Here is a 9,493-nt window from a genome sequence, read left to right as displayed (position 1 = left end):
TAGTAGAGTGTTAGCTTGCACGGTTGCTCGTTCCTCACTATTAGAGTGTATCCGCGAGCGGCAGTTTGAGGATCCCCATTTGTGTGTCTTGAGAGACACAGTGCATCGTGGAGGTGCCAAGAAAGGAACCTTAGATGATGATGGTGTATTGAGATTGCAGGGGCGAGTTTGTGTGCCCAATGTTGATGAGATTCGAGAGTTGATCTTAGCGGAGGCCCACAGTTCTCGGTATTCTATTCACCCGGGCGCCGCGAAGATGTATCAGGATCTGAGGCAGCATTATTGGTGGCGTAAGATGAAGAAAGACATTGTTGCGCACGTGGCTCGGTGTTTGAATTGTCACCAGGTTAAGTACGAGCATCAAAGACCCGGTGGTCTATTTCAGAGGATTGCACTTCCTGAGTGGAAGTGGGAGAGGATTATGATGGATTTCGTTACTGGACTCCCGATGACTCGGAAAAAGTTTGATGCAGTTTGGGTCATTGTTGATAGGCTGACCAAGTCAGCGCATTTTGTTCCTGTTCCAGCCACCTATTCGTCCGAAAGGTTAGCCGAGATTTATATCAGGGAGATTGTTCGCCTTTATGGGGTGCCGCTATCTATCATTTCGGATTGGGGTATGCAGTTTACCTCGCATTTCTGGAGAGCGGTTCAGCGAGAGTTGGGCACCCAAGTTGAGTTGAGTACATCATTTCATCCCCAGACGGACGGTCAGTTCGAGAGGACTATTCAGATTCTTGAGGACATGCTCCGAGCCTGTGTCTTTGATTTTGGAGGCTCATGGGACCAGTTTTTGCCTTTAGCAGAGTTCGCCTACAACAACAGCTACCAGTCCAGCATTCAGATGGCTCCGTATGAGGCGTTGTATGGTAGGCGATGTCGGTCTCCGGTTGGATGGTTTGAGCCGGGAGAGGCTCGATTATTGGGTACGGATCTGGTTCAGGAGGCCTTGGACAAGGTCAGGATTATTCAGGATAGACTTCGTACAGCTCAGTCCAGACAGAAGAGTTATGCAGACCGCAAGGTCAGAGATGTTGCTTTCATGGTCAGTGAGCGGGTATTACTCCGTGTATCGCCTATGAAGGGCGTGATGAGATTTGGGAAGAAGGGCAAGATCAGCCCTAGGTTCATTGGTCCATTTGAGATTCTTGATCGTGTGGGAGAGGTGGCTTATAGACTTGCCTTACCACCTAGATTGTCAGCTGTGCATCCCGTGTTTCATGTATCTATGCTCCGGAAGTATCGCGGAGATCCATCGCACGTGTTGGATTTCAGCACTGTCCAATTGGACAAGGATCTGTCATATGAGGAGGAGCCGGTGGCTATTCTCGACCAGCAGGTTCGACAGTTGAGGTCGAAGAGTTTTCCTTCGGTGCGTGTTCAGTGGAGAGGTCAGCCTCCTGAGGCATCGACCTGGGAGTCCGAGTCCGATATGCGGAGCCGTTATCCTCATTTATTTTCCAACTCAGGTACTTCTTTCTTTTGTCCGTTCGAGGACGAACGGTTGTTTTAGAGGTGGAGAATGTGACGACCCAAGGGGTCATCACCGTAATTCTTCCTTGTTCCATGCTCCCGAGGCCTTGAAAACCTCGCTTTTAGTTGCCTCGATTGGCGTGCGCAGTTGGGGCGCGTAGCCGGAAAGTTTTTATGTTAGAATATGTGAATTACGTGAAACATTTGATGAATTTTGGTATTAATATGCATAATGTTGACTTCGGTCAACATTTTGGGTAAACGGACCCGGACCTGTGATTCGACGGTCCCGGAGGGTTCGTAGAAAAATATGGGACTTGGGCGTGTGCCCGAAATCAAATTCTGAGGTCCCAAGCCCGAGAAATGCATTTTTGAAAGAAATTATTTTTCTGAAATTTGATATGAAAATTTGAAATTAAAAGGAGTTAGAAAATATAGGTATCGGACTCGTATTTTGGTTCCGACGCCCGGTACAAGTCTTAAATATGTGTTAAGCACTATCTGTAAAGTTTGGCTAAAAACGGACATCATATGACGTGTTTCGGACTAAAAATGGAGAGTTTGAGTTATGAAAGTTGAAGAAAGAAAATCTAAGATGTTTTTAAGGTTGTGTGCATGTTTGGTTTGGAGCCCCGAGGGCTCGGGTGAGTTTTGGATGGGGCCCGGGAGGTCTTGGACTTAAGAAAATGCAGGTTCAGGTGTTGCAGACACCAGTGCGGCCGCGGTCATTTCCGCGTGGTCCGCGCTGGAGCCGCGCGGCCGCGATGCATTTTTGTGCGGTCCGCGTGGCTGAGTCTGAGGGCTAGGGTTTCAGGTTAGCCAGCGCGGCCGCGCACCAAAACAGTGCGGTCCGCGCTGGAAGGGTTCAGAGAAGCCCCACTTTTCTCCCACTCGGCGCGGCCGCAACACATTTTTGTGCGGTCCGCGCCAGGTCCTCAGAAAGGTATACAAGTTCGGAAAATCTCAGTCATTTTTCACTTTTCAAAAACCCAAAACCTAAGAGGCGATTTTCCAAACAACTTTTTTTCTCCAAAACGATTGGTAAGTGATTTCTAACTTAATTTCTGTATTCCTTAACATCTTTTAACATAATTTCAACTTCAAATCAAAGATTTTCATGGGGAAAATTGGATGTTTTGTGTAGAACCTAGGTTTTCTACAAATTGAGAAGTTGGACCTCAATTTGGGGTCCGATTTAAAAACAAATCATCTATTGGGATTCATGGGGGAATGGGTAACCGGGTTTTGGTCCGAACCTCGAGTTTCGACCACGTGGGTCCGGGGGTATTTTTGACCTTTTTGGGAAAAACCTTGAAAAATCTATTTTCATGTATTGGGAATGATTCATTTAGTAATTATTAATGTGATTAAGTAACTCATGACTAGATTCGAGCGGATTGGTGGTGGAATCAAGAGGTAAAGCTATACTAGAAGCGTGAGTTGAGTTTGGAGCATTCGAGGTAAGTGTTTGTTCTAACTTTGGCTTGAGGGAATAGGATTAGGATGATATTTGCTATTTGCTAATGTGGAGTACTGTGTATAGGCATGGTGACGGTTATCTATGCACCGGAGTCTAGCATGACCGTGAGTCTTGATTGCTTTTAATTCGAATAATATGACACAAGCTCCTTGTTTATTTGATAAGTTTCATATAATGTGAACGGTTGAAGAAGAATGGTTTAAAAGGAGAACGTGTTGTGAATACTCCCTTGCCGGGATGTGTAGACTGATATATATATATCCTCCCTTGTCGGGATATTTTGGGCTGTTAGTTGTATCCTTGCCGGGTTAAAGGTATTGAGTTGTTATTCTCCCCTGAAGGGGTCTACTATATGAAGTCAGATATTATGAACTATAATATGGGATTGTGTGGCACGCCGTCCACTTATATATGATATTATGGGATCGTGTGGTACGCCATCCACTTATATATGATATTATGGGATCGTGTGGCACGCCGTCCACTTATATATGATATTATGGGATCGTGTGGCACGCCGTCCACTATATATATATATATATATATATATATATATATATATATATATATATATATATATCATGAAAACCGGAGTTTCTTCTATTTATTTCCGATATTTCATTTTTATCTGTTACTCTCCGATAGCATGTCCCCTCCCAGTTTTACTTTGTATTATCTTATTATTGTTTTCTTGCACTTGTTGTATATATATCTGTACAGGTTAATTGTGGTAGGTACTGTCTAGCCTCGTCACTACTTCGCCGGGGTTAGGCCAGACACTTACCAGCACATGGGGTCGGTTGTGCTGATGCTACACTCTGTGCATTTTTGGTGCACAGATCAGGGAGCAGCTTACGGACCGCAACAGTAGGACTTCTGGGAGCTATCTTCAGTCCAGGGACTCTCGAGGTAGCCTAGCTGGCGTTCGCAGGCCGAAGTCCCTTTCCATGTTTTTTTGTTTGTTTATCTTGTATCAGACAAACATGATGTATTTTCCCTTCAGACATTGATTGTAGTATTCTGTAGTAGTCCGTGAGCTAGTGACACCAGACTCTGGGTAGCATTTTGGTTCAAACTTCCGCACATTTGGTTTTCAATTGCTTTAGATTTAAAGTCTTCCGCTTAGATTTTGTCTCGTTTATTATATTGTTTGAAAGAAAGCAGGAAAGGTGTTTTAAATATTTGGCTTGCCTAACTCCGATAGTAGGCGCCATCACGACACCCGATGGTGGGAAATCCGGGTGGTGACACATACTCAGACAGACCTTGACTCAGTTACCAAGATAAATCTTTTCTGATGTGGAATATCAGACTATGCTGCAACCACAGAGCATACTTAGACAGTACCTTGGCTCTGATACCAATTGTTATGGAAGCCAAATGTATATAGTGTGAATAAGCCACAACTACTATACCAAAAATTATGATAGCCACCAAATAATAAATAAGACAATAAAGCAACAATAAAGGGAACACCAGAATTTACGAGGTTCAACTAATTTTGCCTACTCCTCGGACACAACCAATATTTTATTCCACTCCAAAAATACAAATGAAATAATACTAAAGAGAGAAGATACAAATGCCTAAAACAGATGAGAAGGCAAATGAGAGATTTGTTTAAATCCTAAACATTAAGCCTCCTTTTATAGGAAAACGTTTCCCACCAACTCCTTAACCACTGATGTGGGATGGAAATTTGACATATAATTCAACAAAATAGTTTTTTCTTTACTCCTACTCGATCTAGTTGTCCCTCTTTGTATTTTATGTCTCAGCTTTTATACAGACTCGTTTTAAAATTTCAGTAGATACACGAAGCGGGGTACTTCTTGCTATTAAATGATTTTCTTAAGGTATCATCTTCCTTTAAAAACTAGTAAGGGAAGCCCAATATGACTAATAATACACGTATTGTTTTAGCAGTAGCATATGCAAAAGATATCTGAAATATTCTCCAATACATGTGATGGGACATAAAGAGAGTGAATCTTTTTGTTTGGATACACGTGGAAGACAAAGAGGATTCCCAGTTGAAATATCAGTTAAGACTGAAAAAATTAGTCAACACATATAACTGTGACTCTTCTCATCGTCTTCTCTAACCAAGGCAATCTTTATGAATTCTGCAGCACTTTCAACTACTTGTCTACCATCTCCTTGGCTAATTTCCTCTTCCAATATGGCTCCCACCTTCTCCATGTTTTGTAGCAACACAGCTCTGTATTCCTCTGCAATCTACTACCATGCTGCTCTTCAAACCTGTAATGCAATGCCTAAAAATTATAAACATGGTGCAACAATAAACATCACATTAAACACATGTCTAGTTTTGTCTAACTTCCTCTTTTTCCAAATAACTCTCTGTCTGCAGCAATAACATGAGGATTGAGCTAAGGCGCCATCTCAGTCCATAGAATGTCACTATGGGTGGCAAAATGGTTAAAAGAAAACAGTTAACCACCCATATTATCCACTTAAAAATGGGTTGTATTATGAACTTTTTAAAAATGAGTCAAATATGGATGAAAACCATATTATCCATTTAAAAAAAGGATAACCAATAGGTAACCGTTGGATAACCAATGAGTCTAACTTTTACATTTGTAAAGCCTCAAATTGGGGGTTCTTCAAGTTAGGGAGACTAAGAATTCTCCCAAAGGATCATATGCAAGAAGCCATGTATAATATAATCAGATCGGATAATTTATCCGTTTTTTCATTACCCGTTTTCGACCCGAACCATACCCACCCGCCCCGCCCGCATGTCACTCCTAAATGTCACTATTGGGGCATTCATGCCGGACTTTAGTCATGATTCCGTGGATTCTTCTTCTTTGCCATGGTAAGCACTCATCTTTCTTCTCGATTAGAAAAAGACACCTGCAGCAGTAGAAAATGTTTTAGGCCAAATCCATATTGATATCCTATGCCTTGTAAAAATTACCAAGAATAATAACTTCTAAGATCACAGCCAATCAGTCATCATTTTCCTAGAAATAGAGTAGTAAGATCCTAAAGTTTTCTCCTAAGCAATGACAAATAAAACCATACACGATCAAATGAGTCCTGCAAGTTCTCTTTCTGATGAGGGCATATCAAACGCACAAGAGCATCATATCCTCCAAAATTAAATCCGACACTTGTCAAAATTTTACATTGAAAATTAAATTATCCCGGAAGATTCACAGTAAGAGGAGACTCTAGATTCAAGCCGGAGCAGCTTTGATGTGAGCATCATCATCCACATGACAACACAAAACTGTTGGTTTGGGTAAACAAAATGCCAAGTCATTCTTCTTCTTCTTCTTTTTAGAATTTAACTCTATCAATAGATTCGAGTATGCCAGTCATTCACACCCTTGACATGGCCATCAATTTTCAAACACAACATAGGCCACTACATTGTTTTAATATACAGTACATAATGTAAGTGGTCGTCAAGAAGGGGGTGTTAGGTCATCTTACTACCTAACCTTAAGCAAATTCAGTTATAATATCTTTTAGCTTAGCTAATTATACCATGAGAAACAGTTATCTTAAGTGCCATTTGGAGCTTAAAATGACTTTATGCCGAAAGAAATTATTTAATTTGACACAAACACGGCTATATGTGTATAATACTACACACGTAAACCAAAAAATGTTATACAATTAATGCATATAAACTACATCGCATAAGTATTATCTTCCTCACATAACCGCAAAATCGATCGTAGCTAGAAACCCAAAAGTATACTGCTGTATACTCTAAAGAAAGAGAAACCCAGGGAAAAGAAATAGAATAAGTAGATAAAAAATGAAATCTTTGTCAAGGATGACAGAATTTCAAACAAGAAGTTTCTCTTCAATATACATATTCATTTGTGTGTCAAAGTCCGATCATCTGAATTTGAGCTCTTTGTTTTTCTATACCTTTGCACAACATTTTTAATATCAAATCTTCCCACTAAAATTAATCATCTGAGTACTACTATCAGCTATCTTTTTTTCCTTTTTTTGGTTGAGTGAGATGTGAAACTCTATTTTGACTCATTAATACTTAACCTTTAATTAAAATATGTAAGTTACAACTAAGAGACTACTTTGTGAAAAAAAATTGTGTATACCCATTAATTATTGTACCTTGTGTTAGGAATGGCCACTTTACTCTTCTTCCTTTTCTGAGCATATTGTTGAATGCATAAAGAACATTACAAGACTGTCATACCTTTCACCTTTTATTATTTTCTCTTATTTTTTCAAATAAAGCAAACAAAATAATCCATGCAGTAGAAAATAGCAAGACAATGAGCACAAAAAAAAATCCAAAATTAGCACTAGAAATACATGATGCACATGCATGTGCAGAATTAAATAAGAAATTAATCACATACCTATAAACCTAATGTTCTATAAGAATCCAAGAAAATTAAGGAAATAAATATACTGAAAATAAAAACAAACAAAAAGAAGTAAAGAAACCCATGATAAACCAAAGAACAATATCAATTAGAAATCTGGAAAGAGATAAAGATGAGAGAAAAGACACAAAGAGAAAGAGAAAAAATCCCAAAAGAGGAGGTGCTTACATACAAACAAATTAACAAAAGGAATAGAGATGAACTTGAAATATAGAAGTTACAACCAATCTATATATATATATATATATATATATATATATATATATATATATATATATATTATAGAGAATTAGAGCAGTGAAGATTGAAGAAGGTTCCTCTATGAATGAAAGTCTAAAAGTCCCTGGAGAAGAAGGGAAAAGGGTGGGACTTGGGAAATAGAACTGAAAATGAAGTGTAAACCAGTTGGCGCACACAAATAGAAGTCTTTAAACACGTGGCAGAAAAAAGTACACCTGTTGAAATTAATTACCAAATCTATTTATATTTATTTTTTATTTTTTTATATATAAAAGGAGAGGCAAAAAATGATTATGATGACAAGTGGCATAATTTTAAATTGACATGTGTAATTTTTTTGGACAATTCTCCAACTTTATTGGAGTTTCAAAATTTATTTTTAAAAAAAGTATTTAATGCCTGACAGTTTATTGACAATTCGAACAATAAATATTTTATACATAAATAAATATTTCTTAAAATAATAGTGAAAATATTGTTGCAACAATTAGAGTTTTTACGATTAATATTTGAATTGAGTATTGCTAGGTTAAGTTTGAAAGTATAAGACAATTTTTGGAAATGTGGTCCAATGGAGAAAATAGAAGAATAAGATATATTTAAATTTGAGATCCCTGACTCTTTTTTTAATATGATAAGAAAATTTATCCTATTTAAGAATATGAGCAATAGAGTCAAAGTTACGATTGAAATAATTTTTATTTATTATTTGTATTTGTATTATATTAAAATGAATGTTATAAAAGTGAATATTAAATTCAAGTAAACTAATAAAAAGTATATTACAACGTTAATAATATTAAGTATTGAATATACAATAGCAAAATGAGAAACAAACAGAGAAAAAAATCAAGATTTTTATCATAAAGAACAAAAAAGGATAAAACTTATTCAAATTTGATATAATTTTTTTTTAAGTATGATAAAAAATGGTCATGATGTGGATAAGGCCACATAACTGAAGTTTAATAGATTAAAAAATTTAAAAAAATCAAAATATTAATAAATTAGAGATAATGTGAGGTTATTTATACTAAGAATTAGTTTAAAAAATAAAATAAAGTAAATATATAATGCTTAAAAATATTATTAATAAATTTAAACAATTTGATAATTTTGGGTATTAATTTTAAATAAAATAAATATTTATTTCAAGATTAAAAATCATACATCGATTTATATAATAATATTAAAGGATATAAATAGATTATTATATAAAATAAAGAGGCATGTTAATGAAAGCCACATAAGAAAAAAAATACTATCTATTAGGTACCTTAATAGCAATAATCAAAAATTTAAAAATATTTAATATTAGAAATAGAAGGGAAAGACGATTTGAACTTGAGATTTAGATTAAAATTATGGTGAAATGCTCAAATTATGGATATGACTACAAAATTATAGTTTTACTAGATAAAAAACTAAAATTGGATAACAAATTAAAACTAAGGAAATACAAAATAAATATCTCGTGTAGGTAATTTTATGAATAAAAATTAAAGTCTATTTGTATCCTAACGTTAAAAGAGAAAGAAAATTTAATTACACGTGATACAAAAAATAATTATAAGAAAATTCAATACATTTAAAATATATTAATAAAAATATTATCTATTAATATTTTAAACTAATTCAAAGTTATAACTTAAAATAAAATGTAATATTATATATTTTATTTATTGGTAAAATATTAATGTAAAAAACTAATTAAAAATTCATAGTAGGGAAGAGTATGTATAAAGAGGAAAATAGAGATAGTGTGAGAATATTTATACTTTGAATTAATTAAGTATATGTATATTAATTAATTAAATAATACTCAAAAATATTATTGAAAGATTTAAATGAAAATAGAGTTCCAAGCAAGAGGATAAAAGTACAAAAATAAATTAAA

At 36.0% G+C, this 9,493-nt stretch overlaps 1 long non-coding RNA gene across 1 annotated transcript; it reads right to left on the bottom strand.

Moving 5' to 3' along the window:
- Positions 1 to 4,886: 4,886 nt before the first annotated feature.
- On the bottom strand, positions 4,887 to 7,552 carry LOC142182661 (uncharacterized). Its single transcript, XR_012711534.1, has 3 exons — positions 7,079 to 7,552; positions 5,680 to 5,836; positions 4,887 to 5,215 (listed from the first exon to the last, which is right to left on the bottom strand). It is a non-coding gene; the product is annotated as an uncharacterized LOC142182661 (long non-coding RNA).
- Positions 7,553 to 9,493: the final 1,941 nt, after the last annotated feature.

This window comes from Nicotiana tabacum, chromosome 7 (assembly GCF_000715075.1).
Source record: "Nicotiana tabacum cultivar K326 chromosome 7, ASM71507v2, whole genome shotgun sequence".
In the NCBI taxonomy this organism is placed as follows: Eukaryota; Viridiplantae; Streptophyta; class Magnoliopsida; order Solanales; family Solanaceae; genus Nicotiana; species Nicotiana tabacum.
Note: the sequence above shows the minus strand (reverse complement) of the source record. Positions and strands in the feature narration are given on the sequence as shown.